At 39.8% G+C, this 23,006-nt stretch overlaps 1 protein-coding gene and 1 long non-coding RNA gene across 6 annotated transcripts in view; one reads left to right on the top strand and one right to left on the bottom strand.

Moving 5' to 3' along the window:
- eIF5 (eukaryotic translation initiation factor 5) overlaps positions 1–23,006 on the bottom strand; it is a 36,946-nt gene that overhangs the window by 10,212 nt on the left and 3,728 nt on the right. The gene's annotated exons all lie outside the window — the stretch shown is intronic.
- LOC138403389 (uncharacterized) lies at positions 1,616–4,630 on the top strand. Of its 2 annotated transcripts, none has more exons than XR_011237648.1 (3): positions 1,616–2,446; positions 2,809–2,937; positions 3,290–4,630. It is a non-coding gene; the product is annotated as an uncharacterized lncRNA (long non-coding RNA). The 2 variants fall into 2 exon arrangements; XR_011237647.1 differs by having other exon boundaries at positions 1,623–2,037; positions 2,146–2,446; positions 2,809–4,630.

The raw sequence follows: 23,006 nt of genomic DNA, 5'->3' as shown, positions 1-23,006 counted from the left end.
ACCCACAATCATTCCTGTATTAAATCTTCGACAGGGTTTCCCTTGTCAACGAATTATTGTGATGATAAAAATAAGTCTTTGATGGAACTTAATTCAATTAAAACAAAGCCTATCGTTGAAACGGAGCTGTACGCAAAAATGAGAAGTGCTTTTAATTTCTTTACACACGATTCTTATCGTGAACATAAAAAAACCGGCCAAGTGCGAGTCAGGCTCGCGCAACGAGGGGTCCGTACTACAGTCGTATTTTTTCGACATTTTGCACGATAATTCAAAAACTATAATGCATAAAAATAAATAAAAATCTGTTTTGGAATGCACAGGTGAAGACCTTTCATATGATATTCCAGTTGATATAGTTATCTTACTTTTAAAATTGAAAATACTAATTTTAGTTATGACCACAATTTAATTTTTTTTGTGTGATGTAACCACAAATTCATGGTTTTCAGATTTTTCCTCTAATGCTAAATTTCATGATTCTAGGTCATCGGGAAGTACCCTGCAGGTTTTTTGACAGACCGACAGACAGACAACAAAGTGATCCTATAAGGGTTCTGTTTTTCCTTTTGAGGTACGGAACCTTATAAATGAGAAGTGCTTTTAGTTTCTTATCTTGAACATAAAAAAATAAGTTGGTAAATATTAACTTTAAGTTGCGTGTGACTTACGAAAAACAATAATTGTTGGTATTAAGCACGCGCTGACATTTTGTAAAAGCCAAGGTGATCCGATCTTTGGCTGCAAAGTTATTGTGTGACAACTTGCAGATTCAAAACAAACAGCACGTGTATTGAGTATATCGATAAATATGAAACATTAACATAAAACCGATATAAATCACACAAATATATACCTTAAACACTTTTTGATAAATACGAAAATGCCATGTACAAGTTTTGATTTTTTGCACACTCGCTCCTCGTGTATGTTAAAAGGTTTGTCCTTCAAATTGAACGTTCCTATTGGTCAATAAAATTGCGTTTCAGACACACACATAGCGATAATGTCGTAAAATATTATATGCTGCTTTTGGCTACCGTAGGGCCGCCAAATCCTTACTTGCCAGACAAATCTGTGGCTTTTGACTGCCTTTTGTTTGAAAATTGACAGTAAGGCGAGCGCTAGATGAGTTAGCGTGCTAAATTTGTATAAGAATAAGAATAAGAATAGAATAATTTATTTTGAATTTAGAATTTAGACACAAGAAACAAGTTTCCTACCCTCTGCACTAGGAAAACCCTGTATTGCAGAAGGCAGTTACAAGTTTTTTAAAAACTAAGGACTTAATATATTATATCTAATATTATACTAAAATTATAGGTAAGAGAACGAGTTTCCTACCCTCTGCACTAGGAAAAAACCTGTGTTGCAGAAAGGCAGTTACAAGTTTCCTAAAAACTAACCTAATATTATACCTCACCTAATACTATACCTAATGTTATACTAAATTATAGATAAGAGTGTGTGTACGTGTGTTTTCTGTATGTGTGTGTGTATATATGTGTGTGTATATATATATATATATATGTGTGTGTGTGTGTGTGTGTGTGTGTGTGTGTGTGTGTGAGTGGGCGCGCGCGCAATCTATATTCTAATTTTTAAAATATTTTCTGTTTCTTCATAGCCTTTGGATGCCAGCAGGCCTAGCATGGGCCGGGAAATTTTCTCCCCGAGGAAAGGATAAAAATTTTATCCCCTCCGATAGTTATTTCCACTCTCCGAGCATGGGCACAGGGTTGGATATAATTATCCCCGGTGATAAGGCGGGGAAAGACTAGTCCTCGGCTAATGTCAAAGTGTTATTATTTTTTATCTGTGCTTTTGATTTTGCTCGTTTTCGTTACTCGTAACTCGTCTGTGGCTACTTTTTATTTTAAAAGAGCTAGAAGCCGGAGCCGTAAAATAGTTTAAAAAAAATTCACAGAAGATTATGCACGTAAGTATTGTTATTGTTTGTGTTTACCTAACCTAACTCCACTTTTAAATTATCCAAATTAAAAAATAATCGAATAGTTGAAATTCCTAGCTATCACAGTAAGTATCACAAAGACAATTTGTGTTAGTCAGTACACAAAATTGAAGTGATAATATATTGATATTGTTAGCGACAAAGAAATGCATAAATTGTTGTTTTATTTGCAGACATTGAAATATGTACTTGAAGAAGGGCACTGACTGACACATACTAAGTATGATGAGGCAGCTCGGGATGTAGGACCACCGGGAAATGTCTCAATAGTGCCGTCGGTCACATATATGAGCACATAAGTGTTCAATATTAATTATCACTGTTGGGCATGAATGCTCAACAGGAATTGGACCTGAAGACTCCATAATAGGCCAGCCAGAGAGATGCGTGTATTAATTTAGTTCTATTAAATGTGTGTCTTGTATAACAAAATCAAAATAACTTTAGGTACCTACCTATTGGAAATTGGAATAGGTAAGTTAGGTACACATCTTATCAACATAAAATATTTTCATTATTGTGTGAGATGATGATAAAACTAACAGTTCTGCACACTGCACTGAGAAGAGCTCAATATCACTTAAAATTGGTTAAGCTAGTATGGTTTGAGCTATTAAACTAACCTAATTTCTTTATAAGCATGTCAAGCCAATGGGGCCGATTCTCTAGTACACAATCTCTAAACTAAACTAAATTAACAGGTCTAAATCTAGTGCTTTCCTTTTCCGCAAGCAACATTATGAAAGGGATAGCAATAGATTTAGACGTGATATTTTAGTTTAGTTTAGAGATTGTGTACAAAGGAATTAGCCACATTGTTTTTTATCTTATGGCAGGAAATCTTTGAAGTGTCGGTGGTGGACTATGGTGAGACTGTCGTTTTACCCACTTTGTACACAGTGGGTACTTTATAAAACCAATAGCCCCGAGTGGTTTTGCTATAAATGCCAATAAATAAATAAAAAGTAAGTAGAGGATATGTACATTTTTGTAAATTGTAAATAGTTATGAATATAGGAAGTTATTCTATGGCAGTGTGGTTTGATTGAACGTTAAACTTGTTACTTCCTTTTCTTAAGGATAATAGCACTACTTTTAGATCTGTTAAGTTAACATCAGAGATTTGTGTACATCCAAATAAGCATTGTTTTAATTGGTATTCCTAATATTATGCCTAAAAGTTTGTGTTTGTTACTCAATCACACAGAAAGAGTACTTAAAGCAAAATTTGTAGGGTTCATTTTGAAACTGTTATTTTTTGTTATAGCAGCAATAGAAATAAGTACAAAATTTCAACTTTAACCTGTTACGTTTCAGGAGACAGACAGATGGAGAGCTGAGACTGTAATAGGGTCCCATTGGTACCCTACAGAACCCTAGTAGTAGTAGTAGATATAAGGATAGGTTTGCACACGGTGGTTTTAGGTAATAGGTACTTAAAGAAATATATTTTAATGCAAATATGTATTTATTATTCCATCCCTTTTTCCCTTTTATTGTCGGGCAACAGTTAGCAGTCTGGTTTGATCCATAGATATGTGAGATTTCTTTATTTGTTACATTTTCTAGTCTGTCCTTTGGTTGTTCCATTGGAATTCTGAAATATACAATTTATACATTAATGATTTTCAATAATAATAAATTAAGAGTAAGAGGATATACTGAAATGGTCTATAAAGTATAATAGGCTAACATATTTACTCTTACAAAACACTTATGATGAACCATTATAATTTGTAAAGTGTTATTGTGTTTGTGTATCAATATGTATTTAACTATGATATAGGTGTGTATTTTAATTTAAGAATTGTTTTGTTAAATTAGACTCCTGCCTATTTTGTTCAAATAAATGATTTTATTATAATGAGACAATTGTGTTATTTTATATTTCCAATAATCCATACTAATATTATAAATGCGAAAGTGTGTCTGCCTGTCTGTCTGCTAGCTTTTCACAGCCCAACAGTCTAACCGATTTAGATGAAATTTAGTACCTACACAGTTAGCTTACATCCCGAGGATGGACACAGGCTACTTTTTATTCTGGAAAATCAAATAGTTCTCACAGGATTTTCAAAACCTAAATCCACACAGATGAAGTCGCGGGCAATAGTCATCCCATGACCTTGACTTGTATCTCACTGGTAACTACCATCTGCCAAGAGTCTTATAGATGTGAGGACGTAGAATAAATAGAGAATAGCCGCATGTAGGACCTATTTGTAGGTACCTACTACCTACCTAAGTAGGTAACCTAAATTAGGTACCTATTCGTTTGCACAAGATGGTTTTAGGTAATAGGTAAGTACTTACTTACTTTTATGAATCCATCCACCGAATTAATCGGCTTTAGTGCTTCATTAAGCTGCTCGCACAAGTACAGCACATAATATTTGTCCATCCGAAACAAGTGTCGGAACTCAGCGTCGGGAAATTCAAAGGGATTACTTCCATCACTAATTACGTGCTCATGTTATTTTCGTTCTAAATTCTCTATTTCAAAACAATAAAGAAAGCGCGAGACATGTTTTTTGATCTTTTAATAATTGAGTTAAAGTTCTATGAGCATTATACCCACCTCAAATCTCGAGGATAAAATTATCCCTCTCAAATGTCAAAAAAGGACAGTTTATCTTCTTTTATTTGGCCCCATGCTATAGACGGTGGATAAATAGTCCCCCGAGTCCCCGTGAAATGACAAACGGGGATAAACTTCTCCTCTCCCCTGTTGCCGTGCTCTGAGGGGTGGAGAAGTTAATGTTATCTCCTGTCCGGTGGATAAAATCGGGGGATATAATTTTTATCTTCGGCCCATGCTAGCCGTGCAGCCAGCTTTTAATTGCTTTGGTCAAATTGAATTTATTTATTTGGTATATTTTGATATCTTTGTTATCTGGTATAGTGTAAAGGCACGGCAGGTTAGACAGCTAGTGACCCAATCTAGTGCCATCGCATGGAGTCTGCCGCGCTAGCTCATCTACTATACTAACGTACGTATACTAGCTAGCGCACTAAATTGCATGGTGTAAAGCGTTCTTAACATTATTAGATTTATAATTTACTACTAGAGAACACCCGTGGCTTCGCTTAGCCAAAATATAAATCCTCTTTATTGGACATTTTTATATAACTAACGATCGATCTGGTAACTAAAGCTGTTCTTAGTTTATTTACCCATGAAAAATTAAAAAATTCGAATGTGCTATTAACTAATCATCAACCTAATATCGTTATCGTTTGATTTGAAAATCGTATTTTCCTTGTCACAAGGTTTTTTGCGTTATGATCAACTCTTGGTACATGGTCAGCTAGTGGACCCTAGGCACTTTAGATGGCTACAGGAGCGCCATGGGCCATGGCCTTGTCGCATAAGGAACAGACGCATTACGAGATTATTTGGTCTTGGTACATCGTCAGCTGATAGATCATTGACCCTAGGTACTTTAGATATGCTTCAGGATTCCAAATTGGAGGCTAAAATTGTAATCTTTGTTTCCAGTACTCAAAAAATGGCAACCCTGCGTTAAGTTTCGAATTTCGTATAGATTTATTAGTTTCCGGTTGTAAAGCGCGACGCAGCCATTGTGATCGGCTTTGCGAGGTTTAGCTGAGGCGACTGACGACTGGCTAACTAGTTACACAGGAGGGCCACGGGCCATGGCCTTGTCGCAACAAATGTCTAAAGCACGCCAAACAGTATAGAACACAACTACCACCCTCCAATAGGGCTTGAAAATCGGACTATTTTTCAGCTCCGGAGTTGGGTTTCGATGCGCAGCGTTACAAGTCCGGTGTTCCGGATTCCGGAGCTTAATTGAAAGAAAAAAAAAAATTGAATGTGAATATATATAATTCGTTTGATCTGTATATTTCTTGAGCTTAAAATGAATGTTCAAGTCTGTTAAGCATGAAATAAAATAAATGGTACCTGGTAAAATTGATTAGTAAGATTGTAGATTTTTTAATGTAATTAATAATTATGTTTTCCGCCGACTACATTGTATAACTCTTAATACCCTATTTTATAAGAATTAATAAAGTAAGAAAATATGTATATTTATATTATATAAGATAATGTAATATTATACATAAGAAAAAAAAAATTGCATGTAACATATTATAATAATGAATGACAAGCTGAAAAAAAAACGTAGCTGTTCATTCTCGTCCAACAGAGCAAGGCAAAAAAAAAAAGCAAGCCATGTCAGCTATAAAAGGTCTCCGATCATCATGTCGGAGGACAAAAAAGCGGACATACAAAAAAAAAATACCCTATTTTATATGAACAATTTATGAAGGTGCATTGTCTGATTGCAGCCAAGCGCTTGGCTACAATGACAATGTAGAACCAACCAATGTCAAATGAGTTTGATGACTTTCATTTATTGATGATCAGAGTTAGCGTATCACCCCGCTGAACGGGTGGATGAGGAAAGCGGAGACGTTTTGTGGCGCGCTCTTGAAAAACCCCTTTATCCAGCAGTGGATGCATAGGTACAGCCTGAGGATAGCATTGGACGATATTTTATTCAAGTCGCCCGTCGCACTAAGCTCGTGGCCCCACTGTTACGGTCGTCAATGCCTTATCAAACGTGATTCGTTGCGCTCGAATGCTTGTGTGAAAATTGATTGATTTCCGTATGAAAGTTGGGAGACATTTATGTACATTTTACTACACACTCGTGGAAATTTTACATTACTCAGTCAACAATTGACGAAGGTAGTCTTCAGCGCAGTACATTACTCAAAATTTATATAATAAGAATTCGTCCGCGTGGATTTTGGTTTCTAAAATCATACTTCACATCACTTTAAGTATTATTTTTCATAGTTAATTTTCTTGTATTTCTTTTTTCTGTGTTTTTATAAATTGTATCTTATCAGTTAGTTAGTGCATATATTTATTTAAGAATTGTTGTGTACACATATTAAGGGTTACCGCTTAGATTTTTTATTTGGTCCATTTATAGCTGAAACCTGTTTTGTGTGCCTTTATAATAAAATAAAATAAATAAATAAATCATACAACTTTGTATTTTCGTTATAAAAGTCACTCCAATTTGTTTCTCCCTTTAGAATAGAATAGAATAGAATATGATTTTATTCAAGTAGACTTTTTACAAGCGCTTTCGAATCGTCGGGTAGTTTTAATTTACCACTGGTAATCCGTTGCTCCCTTGCGGCGTGATTCAAGAAAAACACCAATAAACCAACAAACAAACACGCTTTCACATTTATAATATGGATAGTGAACTCATCGATATTAGCAAAATCTAAGAACAAAATTTACAAAATACCACCAGTGTTGGGTTTTGTGTACAAATTTTCTTATTTTCAACGGAGCAACAGATCAACGTGACTTTTTGCATGGGTATAGCTAAAGGCCTGGGGAATGACATAGGCTACTTTTTGTTCCGGAAAATCGAAAAGTTCACGCGGACGTAGTCGCGGGCATCATCTAGATTCTAGAGTACCTATAGTATAAAACGGCAATCCTAAAACGGCATGACGCAACGGTTTTCGCGCGGCGTAGCGCATTGCGGGCTTCGTTAGTAACCCGAGCTTTGCACCAGTTGCACTGCGATGGCAGACTGCAGTCTGCAGACGTTGTGTTCGTCGTGTAAATGCATGTAATGTATGGTACATTATGATACCTGCATCATCATCCTCATGATCAACCCATCGCCAGCTCACTACAGAGCATGGGTCTCCTCTCAGAATGCGAAGGGTTTTGGCCATAGTCTACCACGCTGGCCACGTGCGGATTGGTAGACTTCACACACCTTTGAGAACATTATGGAGAACTCTCAGGCATGCAGGTTTGCTCCCGATGTTTTCCTTCACCGGTAAAGCAAGTGATATTTAATTAATTAAAACGCACATAACTCCGAAAAGTTAGAGGTGCGTGCCCAGGATCGAACCCGCGACCTCCGATTAGAAGGCGGACGTCCTAACCACTAGGCTATCACAGCTTTCTACCTGTGATACCTGCATACAACACTGCAATCCCACAAGTGCAAGACGTACAGTAGCCGGCAGGAAATATTGTAAAATGACATTGACCTTTACAAAGAGACTAACTTATGCCCGCGACTTCGTCCGCGTGACCTACACAAATTTCAATCCCCTGTTTTACCCCTTTAGGGATTGGATATTCAAAATCCTTTCTTAGCGGATGTCTACGTCATAATATCTATCTGCATGCTAAACTTCTATTGGTTCAAATTCAAACAGACATGGTTCCAGCGCAATAGCAATTTACGGGACTTATACAGCCATTTGGGGTGGTGTCACAGGTGAAAATGTTAAATTTGTACTTTGTTTTTATCTGTGACACCAACAACAAATAAATGCATTTTCTTTCTTTAAATGTTTGAACTCAGAAAACATTACCGCTTATGGATGAAACCATGACAACACAATTAATGGCGCATGCACCTATAAGGATTAAGGAATGCCAAACGGCATTAAACGTATCGCGTCGTAGTAGTTTCCACTCAGTAGGTAGTTGCGGATGATAACCATTTCCGGTGTCAAAGTTACACGTTGTTATGTTGAGCTGTAACATGTTTGTAAGAATGCGATGTTTTGCAATATGCATACACGGCCGGATGTTTTCGTAGTTTTTAGGGTTCCGTACCTCAAAAGGAAAAAAGTGTGTTCTCAAAGTGTGTGAATTCCGCCAAACCACACTTGACCAGCGTGACGGACTATGGCCTAAACCTTACTTATTCTCAGATGAGACTTGTGCTCAGTACTGGGCCAGCGATGGGTTGATCAAGATGATGATTATGATGGCTGTAAGTAAATTATACTCATAGAAGAATTACAGTACGCGGCAAAAAATATTGTACATCGACCTTTAGAATGAGATTTCGGCTTTGTAGAGCGTTGTCTTTGTCACTCATACCTATGTGACGTATGTCGGTCTAAACTAAAATGTCGGGCTGTACTAAATTTCCTCAAAATCGTTTCAGTAGTTAAACGGATGGGGCGTGAAAGCTAATGGATAGTATAGATTAGTAATCTCGGACGAGTGAGAGATCCAAAAGGATCGGAGTGCTTCGGCATAATATCCATCATCCATACTATCCATACTATCCATACTAATATTATGAATGCGAAAGTGACTGTCTGTCTGCTTGCTTTTCACGGCTCAATAGTTTAACCGATTTTGATTTTAGTACAGAGTTAGCTTACATCCCGGGGAAGGACATAGGTTAATTTTTATCCCGGAAATTCCAAGAGTTCCCCACGGAATTTTTAAAAACCTAAATCCACGCGGACGAAGTCGCGGGCATCATCTAGTCTGCTATAATATGCTGATCTGATATATGTTATGTAATGTATGGATGATGAAAATTGTTCTCATTTTATGCGTTTCTATAATAATAATATGGTAAAATCGGTACCATAGAAAAGCCATATCATCGAGCACGAGAGCAACATCCGGTCAGTCATGTCATCAATGGTGACACTTCCGGTGTCAATAGTGGGATTTATCTGATGCTGGGCACGATCACTGGGGTCATGTACATATGTATACAGTACATACTTTGTTAATTCCGTAAATATAAAGGCCTTGAGACCTATGAAAGGATTTTTCTCCGTAAAATAAATGAAGACCTTAGAAAATACAACAAAAAGTTTTTTGGATATTACAGATTGACTAAAGAATCATTTGATAATTTGTTACGTGTATAGTTGGTCCTGAAATAACTTATCAAGCTACGACTTGGCGATATCAGCTACGAATTTATTTCCGCAAATCGCAATGCGGTGAGCGCCATACAACTCCATACTGCACAAAATATTCGCTGGAATTTAATTCGCACCGCACCGCGTGAAATTTGTATCAAATCGCACATTTGTTTTTGTGCGAATTTTATATCGCAAGTGCGGGCATCTCTATATGATTGCAAGTGTCACAGAATTGCGAAAAAAAATCGCGCGATTTTTATTCGCTGTGCGGGCTAGCTCTAAAGTATCGGATAGAAAGCTCAGTGTACCGTATATAGGTACATACGAGTTCTCAGTAAAGGTTCGTACGCACCTGAGCGGCGCGGCGCGGCGCTTCAGCGAGCTGCACGTCGTGGCACAGAGCGTCAAAATATCATTTGTATCATTTTGTATGGCGCATATCGCACTAGAGCGGCGCTGCACAGCGCTTCACCGCGCGTTGCCGCGCGGCACGGCTGGAGAGAATATTTTGAAGCGCAGCGAAGCGACGCGCAGTGCAGTGACGCTAGTGCGACATACCCAGCGGCGCGGCACGGTGCTTCGCGCTCGTACGCGAACGGGTATAAAAGTGACGCGCAAGTGACGCGAGGTGCCGCGTACTGAAGTTGTAGTGCGGTAGGCACCGTCGAGCGGCCTGAGGTGACGCGTTCTGCAGTCGGACTGAAGCGCCGCGCCGCGCCGCTTAGGTGCGTACGAACCTTTAGTCGTTCGCTCGAGCCGGCCTTGCCGCCTGCCGGTGATCAGTGGAGAGTTAAATTGTGATTTGCTGCGATCGTCCGCTTCAAAGCATCCCAGAAGGATACCCGGAGTTGTCTCTAATAAGATTAGAATTCGATTAAAAATGGGTTTTATATCTTGCAGCTACAACTATTTTGGCTAACCTAAACCATATACATAGTGGCTGGATGTGGTAACGCTGAGGACCGGGTGTTTAGGGAACGCCTATGTCCAACAGTGGACGTCCACAGGCTGATGATGATGTTGAAACCATATACAATACCTACTATAACTCCAAATTCGCATTTCTAGAGTTCCGTGACTCAAAAGGAAAAAAAGGAAGCCTTATAGGTTCACTTCGTTGTCTGTTTGTCGTGTATGTTAAGAAAGCTATAGGGGCTATTATAAATCCCGTTGACCTAGAATCATGAAATTTTGCAGGTAGGTAGACATCACTGGCAGGCGTAAAATGTTAGTACATTTGACGCAGGTAGCCCCAAAGTAGCCCTATTTTTCTTTCTCATAGCCTAATATTTGACATAGTATATCTTCGATTTAGGATCAAACCGAGAGTTCCCTCACTCTAGTTCACTCTGGCACGGATATGTGTATAACTAGCTGATGCCTGCGACTTCGTTCGCGTGGAATTAGTTTTTAAAAATCCTGTTGGAACTCTTTGTTTTCCCAGGATAAAAAGTAGCCTATGTCACTCTTCAGGTCAACTATACCCATGCAAAAAATCACATCATGATTGAAGGACAAACCATCAAACCAACAAAAAACACACTTTCGCATTCATAATAAGGGTACTGATGTGACATCGTAGTATCGTGTAAAAAAACGTCCGCAATTATTAACGGATAAGCGGTAATCTAAATATATAAAACGAAAAGGTGATTGACTGACTGACTGACTGACTGATTTATCAACGCACAGCTCAAACTACTGGACGGATCGGGCTGAAATTTGGCATGCAGATAGCTATTATGACGTAGGCATCCGCTAAGAAAGGATTTTTGAAAATTCAACCCCTAAGGGGGTGAAATGGGGGTTTGAAATTTGTGTGATCCACGCGGACGAAGTCGCGAGCATAAGCTAGTAGATAATAATTATCGGGTCGGGTTGTGCAAAGGCGAGTCAGAGTCATCACGGAGTCAAGGTTAATTTCGTTGTTGCATGCTAATTGTGGACGAGTTAACTTCTGCTTGCTGATTTCAACATAGACAGAGTGGTCTGTGAAGCGTCATGATTACAGCATCTGCACGTACGGGACGTAGTCGAAATTCCACGATCATACGAGTACGAAGCGATTTTTCTCCTCGATTCTAATTCCAAGTTCGAACCGCTAGATGCTAGGATGTGGAACGCTCTTCCGCATCAGTTTTCCCTACACTTTTAGAATAACAGAGCAAGGCAAAAAAAAGGAAAAGAAAAGCAAGCCATGCCAGCTATAAAAGGTCTCCGATCATCACGTTAGAGGACAAAAAGCGAACACACAAAAACAAACCGGCCAAGTGCGAGTCAGGCTCGCGCAATGAGGGTTCCGTACTACAATCGTATTTTTTCGACATTTTGCACGATAATTGAAAAACTATGATGCATAAAAATAAATTAAAATATTTTTTAGAATGTACAAGTGAAGACCTTTCATATGATACCCCACTTGATATAGTTATCTCACTTCGAAAGTTGAAAATAGTAATTATTAGTTCATGACCACAATTTAATTTTTTTGTGTGATCTAACCCTAAATTTACTGTTTTTAGATTTTTCCCCAAATGTCAGCTATAAGATCTACATACGTGCCAAATTTCATGATTCTAGGTCAACGGGAAGTACCCTGTAGGTTTCTTGACAGACAGACAGACAACAAAGTGATCCTATAAGGGTTCCGTTTTTCCTTTTGAGGTACGGAACCCTAAAAACATAATACCTAAGTATACGATAGCATTCTCACTCACCTTTCGGTGAAGGAGCAAACAGGTGAAAAGTGCGAATTGACCAACAGGACTAAAGCCATTAGGTACAATTAACGTAGGAACTAGGTAGGTAGTTGATCCCTCGCAGAAGTCAAGTTTATAATCATTACAAGATAAACGAGGGCACTGCCAACCTATCCGATAAAGTAAGAACGTTTTATAGTACAATCTATTTGCGATGGCCATTATTTTTTTAAATATTCAGATACAAGTTAGCCCTTTTTTTTTTTTTTATTACAATAAAACTTAAAGCTAGCCTTATCTAATTACTATATAAATCATGACCGCGCGGAATGGTGCCAAGAATACTGGCTGCATTTCCGCGCTGGACAGCCAGGCTGATCCGTTGCGCAAAAAATGAGCCAACCCTTCTGTCACCAGATGAGGCTATTAATCGCGGTGAAATGTCTCGTAAGAAATTTTTAGCACTAAGACTCCATGGCTCCAGGGTCTCCACGGCAAACGGCACAAAAATGTAACTCTCTATAAGAGAGGCATACTTGCGCCGCTTGCCGTTTTCAGCCGTTTCTTAGCCCTTGACTGCAATCTCTCTGACGATGCAGTCTAAGATGGAAGCGGGCTAACCTGGAAGGGGTATGGCAGATTTTAATGATTTTATGAAACCATGCCACTTTGGTTTCTACACGGTATCGTACCGGAACGCTAAATCGCTTGGCGGCACAGCTTTAGAGCCTCAATAGCTCAACCGGTATAGGAGTGGACTGAAAACCGAAAGGTCGACGGTTCAAACCCCGCCCGTTGCACTATTGTCGTACCTACTCCTAGCACAAGCTTGACGCTTTATTGGAGAGGAAAGGGGAATATTAGTCATTTAAAATGGCTAATATTTAAAAAAAAAAAACCAGACCAGAAATTTTGAAATTATAAAATTCCAAACCCCTGCCAGGAATCGGACCCGGGACCTCCCACTAATAACTACAGTGCTTACCACTTCGCCAGGGAGGTCACCAAAATTTTTATGTCTCATCATGATCCAACCAACCCATCGTCGGCTCACTACAGAGCACGGGTCTCCTCTCAGAGTGAGAAGGATTTTGGCCATAGTCTACCACGCAGGCCAAGTGCGTATTGGCAGACTTCACACACCTTTGAGAACATTATGGAGAACTCTCAGGCATGCCGGTTTCCTCACGATGTTTTCCTTCACCGTTAAAGCTAGTGAAATTTTTATTATCCGTCCAGTAGTTTCAACTTGTCGTTGATAGATCAGTCAGTCAGTCAGTCAGTCAGTCAGTCAGTCAGTCACCTTTTCCTTTTGTATATTTAGATCCAAGTAAGTAAATGTCGTTTGAGTGCACTTTACTGTAAACCGGCGTAAGATGCAGATCTTTTCACACAGCTAATTAGGTATTTGAAATCTCTTCAGCGACCAAATAAGGTCTAACGACCGGTGCCATTATCATTAATGTTTGTTCTGAACGCTCCTTTCTTAACTATGTAGCACACGTTAATGGACTTATTATGGAACTAAATGACTAGAGGTTCTTCAGCTCGAACTTCATTTCTCGCAGCACCGCAGTCTTTTTTTTTATTCATTATAGGCAAACGCTTGACCACAACCACATCTGATGGAAAGTGATGATGCGGCCTAAGATGCGACGCGTCTACCTAGTCCCGTCGTGACCACTATCCATGCAATTGGGTTGAAATATCGACAAATAAAATCAAATTAATCGGGGTATGTGCCCGTTATCTACACTAAAGTACATGCAGTTCTTCGTCGGCCTTCTATTCGGGAGGTTCGATCCAGGGAGCGCATTTTTTATGTTTTGGAGTAAAACACTTAAACCGCAACATCAGTAAATGAAAACATCGTGAGGAAACCTGCATGCCTGATACTTCTCTATAATCTAAATAATTTTGAATACATATCAAAAATTGCGGACCGGCAGGAATCGAACCTGCGTCTCCTGGTTCTATATATATAATGTTCGCAAAGGTGTGTGAAGTCTTCTAATCCGCACTGGACCAGTGTGGCGGACTATTTCCTAAACCCTTCTCATTCTAAGAGGAGATTCTCATTCCTTCTCGGAAAGTTAGAGGTGTAAGCCCGGGATCGCAACTACATAAAAAACGTGTAGAAATCAAAGGGGTATATAGGTGGTATAGGTTTAATAAAACTGCCATATTCCTTCCAGGTTAGCCCGCCTACATCTTAGATTGCATCATCACTTACCACCAGGTGAGATTGCATTCAAGGGCTAGCTTGTATCTGAATAATAATAAAAATTACTACCGAAAAGAGTTGTAAAGCAACGAGATAAAATCATTAGATAACGAAGGGAGGATATTCATACATTCGCAAAAACTTATCATTGCATACCGCATTGCCAGCGGCGCAGAAGGCTCTGCAGGAAGTTGCAGGGAGGGTGCAGGGGTGTTTAGAGGGGGGGGGGGGGGGGGGGGGGGGGGTTTTGGCTGATGAGGGCCGGGGGGTGGCTGGTGGGGCGCACGCGCTGTGCTATCGATCCCCCATCGCGCCCGTCGAGGCTTCAAGCGATTCAAAAAATTAACGATAAAACGCTTGCAATGCCGTTTAGATGAAGTAGGACGTCAAATTATATTAGAACACTAGCGATTGTCCACGACTTGATCCGCGAGTGACCTAATCTATAAAAAGGAAAAGCTGACTGACTGATTTACCAACGCACAGCTAACTACTGGAAGAATCGGGCTGGGCATACGGGAACTCCTTAATTTTCCGGGATAAAAAGTAACCTATGTCCGTCCCCGGGATGTAAGCTCTGTAACTCTGTAACCATCAAAATCGGTTGAACGGTTGGGACGTGAAAAGCTAGCAGACAGACAGACAGACACACTTTCGCATTTATAATATTAGTATGGATGACCTGCGATCCATCGCATGGGTCCACGACAGATTAAGATGGCAATCGGAGTATGAGGCGGGCGCACGTCACCCGCGCTCGCCCGCACCGTGTTAGTGCGGAGGGTGTGCGGGTGTGCGGGGCGCTCCCTCCCCGATTGCCATATCAACCTGTCGCGTACTATAAGTAGGAAAACTATGAATATCAGTATTCTTATCAGTACCCTTATTATAAAGGCGTAAGTGTGTTTGTTTGTTGGTTTGTTGGTTTGTCCTTCAATCATAGGCAATTTTTTGTCCCGGAAAATCAAAGAGTTCCCACGGGATTTTTAAAAAACCTAATTCGACGTGGACGAAGTCGCGGGCATCGGCTAGTCCTTAATAGAGGTGCCGCATGGGATGCTGCGGACTGCGGTATCAACAATCAACGCACGAGATGGGTCGATAGCTTCCGAGATGCGCCGTAAGCAGCGCCTAGTCGCACTATCTCGCTAGTCCCTACTTCCGGCCATTGAACTTCGCGATTCACTACTGACATTATCACTATCTATCATTTATCCTATCTATCTACTCATATATATATATATATATATATCAAACTTCGATGTCAAAGGATGAAATGATTTCTTATTAAACCCATGCCCCTTAAGTTTCTATCATTTATCCTATCTATCTACTCATATATATATATCAAACTTCGATGTCAAAGGATGAAATGATTTCTTATTAAACCCATGTCCCTTTGGTTTCTACATGGCATCGTACCGGAACGCTAAATCGCTAGGCGACACGGCACAGCTTTGCCGGTAGGGTGGTAACTAGCCACCCACCAGACAAATTAACATTTAACACAATAGCATTTTGAATAACTATAGGTTTTCTAAGGAAAAAAAGACCTTCACTAAGAAAGGGTTTCCACCCCAAACGAAGCCGAGGCGTGTTAGCTAGTTAGTCATAGCAAGAGTCAAGACCCTTATAGATGGTAGATACCCTCATGAGTACCTACATGATTTTTGACGACCTCCCTGGCGAGTGGTGAGCGCTGTGGTCTTATAAGAGGGAGGTCTTGCGTTCGATTCCTGGCAGGGGCAGTTTGGGGATTTATATTTTCTAAGTGGCCTTTTAGTCTGGTCTGGTGGGGTGGCTAGCTACCAGGACGGATCGGCCTGTTTTGCGTGCAGATAGCTATTATGACGTAGACATCCGTTAAGGATTTTGAAAATTCAATCCCTAAAGGGGTAAAACAGGGGTTTGAAATTTGCGTAGTCCACGCGGACGAGGTCGCGAGCATAAGCTAGTTTCGTATAAGCGGCGTCCATTGTTTGGAAGACATTCGATACGTGGCTAGGTACACACTGGGAGCCAAGCCCTCTTTCAGAGGTCACCCCAGGGGCCCAGGGGGTCGATTCGGATGACACGGCACGTTTAACACGACGTCATTGTGATGGACGAGTTGCCTATTGAATACCTAACCTACATGTGAATTAGGTACTGTCAGTCTGAGCATTTTCTAGTCTATACACTGGCAGAGTGAACTAGAGTGAGGGAACTCGCGGTTGATTCTGAATCGACGATGTGTCAAATATTAGGCTATGGTGACGTGAAATCAAAGAAAAATAGGGCTATACCTAGCGTCAAATGTACTAACATTTGACGCCTGCTAGTTAGGTCGTGGCCTCACGTTCTGTTAGAAATTCCCTGTCGCAAACTGTGACACTGGTCACAGCTGGAGCTATGTCCTTCCCCGGGGTTGCAAGCTATCCCTGTAGCAAATTTCGTAAAAATCGGTTCAACGGATGGGCCGTGAAAGACTAGCAGACAGACAGACGGACAGACAGACAGACAGACACACTTTCGCATTTATAATATTAGTATCGATAAAGCAGCGTGGTAGACTACTATAGTGGTAGGTACTATGGTCAAAGCCCTTCTCTCTGAGAGGAGACCCGTGCTCTGTAGTGAGCCGGCGATGTGTTGATCATGATGATGATGATACATAATAATATTAATCACGCAGACGAAGTGGTAAAATAAAATATATCTTGCCAAAAAAAAATAGGGAAAAAATAAAGACCTGGCAACTACGGAGCCCTACACCACTTGACCGGTTTTTAAGATAAAAGGTATGTACTTATATATATATATATCGGTTAAAATAGATTGCTTGTTTGCTTAGTAATTATAATTCGAGTGACACTAGCAGCTAGCTAGCGACTAGCGAGCAGTAAACAAGCCTTGACTCATTTATCAAAGGAGTAGATACTAGCTATGTCGAGCATACAGTGAAAAGTGTCACTATGATAAAGTTAAATGTTACAGTTATTTTATTCATAGCACATATTATTATTTTATGCTTTCAAAGGTGCGTGAAGTCTGCCAATGCGCATTTGGCCAGCGTGGTTGACAATGGCCAAACCCTTCTCACTCTGAGAAGAGACCCGTGCTCTGTAGTGAGCCGGCGATCATGATGACGATGATGATGAAACATTATTTTAGCCGTGATAGCTCAGTGGTTAAGAAGAGATGTGGGCCTTCTATTCGGGGGCTCAGGCGGTTCGATCCCGGACGCGCGCCTCAAACTTTTCAGTTATGTGAGTTTTTTTAAGCAATCAATAAAAATTATGGGACCACCACGAAAACTTCTACTGTTGATTAAAAAATCTTGCAAATCGGTTCAGCAACCTTGATAAAATCGGGGCGAATTGAGAACCACCTCCTTTTTGGAAGTCTGTAAAAAATCACTTGCTTTAACGGCGAAGGAAAACATCGTGGGGAAACCGGCATGCCTGAGAGTTCTCCATGTTCTCTAAAGTCTAAGGTGTGTGAAGTCTACCAATCCGCAATTGATGGTGGTGGCAATGGGTTGATGATGGTTGTGCCAATCGCAAAAGCTCTGCAAACCTGTATTCTAAAGGTGCCAAAGAATGTGTACAAGAGAAAGAGTCCATGTGCCGATTTCGTTGTCATCAATCATCGAAGCGAGCGGCAGGCAGGTAAGACTGAGGCCACACCGGCGCGGCGTTTCAAGCGCGTTGCGTCGTCGCACCGCTATGATTTCGAGTTTTGGCTATTACACGAGCACTGCGTTGCCGCTCCGACAAAGAGTATGGCGTCGCACCGCATCATCGTGTGGTTCCCTCTAAGACTGAGACACGACCGACTGGATGGATTTGAGTCTTGGTTGCCACACGGGCACTGCGTTGTCACTCCGGCAAAAAGTATAGCAGTGCAACGTACTCCTCCTCCTCTCTACGCCTCTCTGATCCCAAAGTGTGTGGTGCGGCGCCGGCGCCACACGACATCTTAACGCATCGTGTAGTATGTATAGCATGTATAGTAATTTCTATGTAGGATGACGCTCAGGCGCCACACCGTCCTCGACGCAACGAATCGTGTGACTTCACTCTATGTAGGACGACACAGCGTCAACGCGTCGCAACGCACCGGCAACGCATCGTCTGGCTTCCCTCTAATCTGGACGAGGACCGTGGCGAGAAAGGCGAGTGCATCGACCCGAGTGACATAACATGTTTCGGCACACCGACCGATGACGTAACGTCTAATGAAGCAAGTGGGAAATAAATAGTTAAAATCCTACTAACATCATAAATGGGAAAGTGTATTTGTTTGTTGGTTTGCCCTTCAGTCACGCCACAAAGGAGCAACGGATCGTCGTGATTTTTCCTTCATCGTGATCAACCAACACATCGCCTAGTACTCAGCACAGATTGATTTTTGCATCATCATGTTCAACATATCGCCCAGTACTCAGCACAGATCTCCTCTTCAGGATGAGAAGAATTTAGGCCATAATCCGCCACACGAGCTAAATGCAGATATGCAGACTTTATGGACAACTCTCTGGCCTTTTAGTGCGGAAACCAGCCCAGAGAGAGAAGAAGAACTCTCAGGCCTGCCTAGGTCTCAGATGTTTTCCTTACCGTTAAAGCAAGTGACATTCTTTGCTTTAAAGTCCTCAACCGAATAAGCTAAGCTAACTTCAAACTGCTAAGCAAGCTAATTTCCAAGTGCTAATTCCACGAAAAAAGCAACAAGACTCCGGAATTTCGTTCTTTCGAACACACAATCACGAGAGCGGACGCGCGTCGAATAACAACGTGTAGCGAAATAGTTGCAATTCTGCACCCGCCGCCTCTGGCATACCGAGCGATATAGTCCGGTGCAGAATTTTAAGTGGGCTAAAAGTTTTGTGGGGTGGGTAGGTAATTCACTATTTTCGTAGATAAAAGATTTCGGATTTTTTCCCTTATGTCTGCTATAAGACCTACCTACCTGCCAAAGGAGAATGACAGATCTTGACCCACCAATTTACACACAATATAAATTAATGATAATTATCCTAGTATTAAATAACCACATTAAAATAAAAAATTGTGATTTTAAACTTGCGGATGTGTTTATTAGGTGTGCGTAATCCCAGCAAAATAATGTCGAATTTCTGGATTTGAGTTGGATAGATTTTTAGTGCGTAACGTCGTGTAATTGTGCGTGAAAGTTTTAAATTTGTGCGTCCAACCAATAAGTAGATATTCGAAAAAAACGCGTTCTGCCAGGAATACGTCATCCCAGCTACACATTTTTTTCCCAATGGACGTACGAGAAAAAAAATAGGTCCATGAATTAGTGCGTTTTAAGAGGTAAATGTGCGTGCTAAAATTAAATTTGTGCGTCATAACACTTCGAAGATATTCAGTTTTTTGCTGGGATGACGTTTAACCATTTCTTATATCTCTTAAACGGTTAAACGTATAGATGTGATTTTTTTTACACATGTTGCTATGAATTTGTGCGTAATGTTTGTAAAAAACAGAATTTAAAAAAAAATTACAGTTCAGTTTTTATAATTAAAAAATAAAATCACGTTATTAGGTCCTAGTACTTTAAATATGACCTCTAAAGATAAACTTATACCGTTGATTTGTCCCTTATAACGGCCCACAGTATCTTATCAAGTTTCATTGGAGTATTTTAAGTATTTATTGAATTATGAAGAAAATTACTACGACAGGACACGATATTTTTAGACATTTAATTGGTCGAGTTTTTTATGAGTTGGCTAATTAAAATTTCTACCAATAATTAGTGCGTCAGCTCATTTATCCATCTGCAAAAATATAGCCCAATACACAGATAAATTATAGAGAATTATAAGTGTTATGACGCACAAATTTAATTTTAGCACGCACATTTACCTCTTAAAACGCACTAATTCATGGACCTATTTTTTTTCTCGTACGTCCATTGGGAAAAAAATGTGTAGCTGGGATGACGTATTCCTGGCAAAACACGTTTTTTTCGAATATCTACTTATTGGTTTGACGCACAAATTTAAAACTTTCACGCACAATTACACGACGTTACGCACTAAAAATCTATCCAACTCAAATCCTGAAATTCAACATTATTTTGCTGGGATTACGCACACGTTTATTAGTTTCACAATTGTAGGTAAATTGCATATAACCTAGAATCATTATGTGACTTAATCTTAGATTTAATGAAAAACCGCAAGTTCTAGAGGTGTTAAATTCTATGTTTAGTTATCATCATCAGTGATGAAACAGCAACAAAAATCTGCATAAAGCATACGTGTAAACGACTTTTCTATATATATAAAAGGAAAAGGTGACTGACTGACTAACTGACTGATCTATCAACGCACAGCTCAAACTACTGGATGGATCGGGCTGAAATTTGGCATGCTGATAGCTATTATGGCGTAGGCATCCGCTAAGAAAGGATTTTGGAAAATTCAACCCCTAAGGGGGTGAAATAGGGGTTTGATATTTATGTAGTCCACGCGGACGAAGTCGCGAGCATAAGCTAGTATATAATAAAATGGGTTACGGTTCTATAGAAATTCTGTCATTGTCCTTTCATGATCCTAGGTCAGCGGGAAGTAACCTGTGTGTTGTCGTGTGTCGTGTTTCTTGACACACACGACAACTTTCATGTTCCTTTTTTCCTTTTGAGGTACGGAACCCTAATAAGTACCGAACTTTAAACATGTACTGCGTAGAAGCTTTAATGGATTTATTGACTAGACACTGTAATTCTATGATATAATATAAGCGCTTCCCGGGAAAATGGATATCGATCGAGCGCCCGCTTGAGGCTGGATGTGAGCTAGGTAGTAAAACTCAAGTCTAACAAATATATCCATACTAATATTATAAATGCGAAAGTGTGTCTGTCAGCCTTTCACGGTCTATCCACTCAACAGATTTTGACGAAATTTGGTACAGAGATAGCTTGCATCCCGGGGAAGGACATAGGCTACTTTTCATCCCGAAAAATCAAAGTTCCCACGGGATTTTTAAAAACCTAAATCCACGCGGACGAAGTAGCGGGCATCATCTAGTTTGTTATAAAAGACATCTAGGTACAAAACTACGATTATTATTCGGACCATTCTTCCTATGATAACTGGTCTATGATAACTATGATATTCTGGTCGTTCTTCTTATAATCTCTCTAGCGCAGTGGTGAGTTTTGTGGTCTTATTAATTGGAGTTTACGGGTTCGATTACCCTGGGTCAGTTTGGGAATTGTAATTTCTAAATAGGGTCTTGGATTGCAGTAATATAAGGATGTGATGTTTCGTAAAGTGACAGTTTATGAGGCTAGAATTAATTAACAAAGAGAATATTTAAAAAAAAAAAATAGGTTTTTCGTTACTTTTAACATAAATCAATTAGTAAAGTCACGCTGTACGGAAGGCGATTAATGACGTTACATGGCGTAAACGACAAATATTTATAAATTTTTAACATAAAAAATATTATCCCGCAGAAATTACTCTATTTTTATGTTAAAAAAATTAAAAAAATTGTCGTTTACGGATTGTGACGTCATTATTCACCTTCCGTACAGCGTAACGTTCATGTTAAAAATTAATAAAAATCATGATTTAAAAAAATTATTTTCTTTAATATAGCCCCATAAACTACCACTATAAAAAAATCACTTCATTTTATTACTACAGTTCAAGACTCTATTCCATAACTTGTTTGCTTAGAACATTAACTAGATACTTAACGAAATGCCCCCTTTTTCTTGGTTTATGAGTTATGCTTATAACTAAAGTTTGTTCTATCTGTCAGCAATAACCTTTTGGACATTTTTTCTGATAACTAAAAATACGTTTAGGTAAATTATCAGCAATTTGTGGCCAGGCATGCACATTGTTATCTTTGAGGAAAGTCAAGTAGGTATGTATAACGCGCAGCGCACACCTGCAGGATTTAATGGAGCCACGGCAAAGCTTTAATCCAGCTTTATTTACATTAACATAATCTATATACCTATAAATAAAAGGAAAAGCTGACTGACTGACTGATCTATCAACGCACATCTCAAACTACTGGACGGATCGGGCTGAAATTTGGCATACAGATAGCTCTCATGACGTAGCCATCTATGAAAGGATTTTTGAAAATACAACCCCTAACGGGGTAAAGTAGAGGTTTGAAATTTGTGTAATCCACGCGGACGAAGTCGCGGGATTATTCCCGTAGTATGATTGAAATAGATTTGAATGAAGACAAAACTCGAAGACTCAAACGCGCTTTGTATCACCGCCGCTATGCCAAACGAAACTAAGATAAGATAACAAATCTTTATGACTGTGAATCTTTCCTTTAGAGAGCTGTTCAATGACTAACATTGAAATTTAAAGTATTGAAACTTTAGGCTCAATTTACATTGAAAGGGGATGGAATGGAACGAGCGT

This window comes from Maniola hyperantus, chromosome 16 (assembly GCF_902806685.2).
Source record: "Maniola hyperantus chromosome 16, iAphHyp1.2, whole genome shotgun sequence".
NCBI lineage: Eukaryota > Metazoa > Arthropoda > Insecta > Lepidoptera > Nymphalidae > Maniola > Maniola hyperantus.
This window is presented reverse-complemented; position numbering and strand designations above follow the sequence as displayed.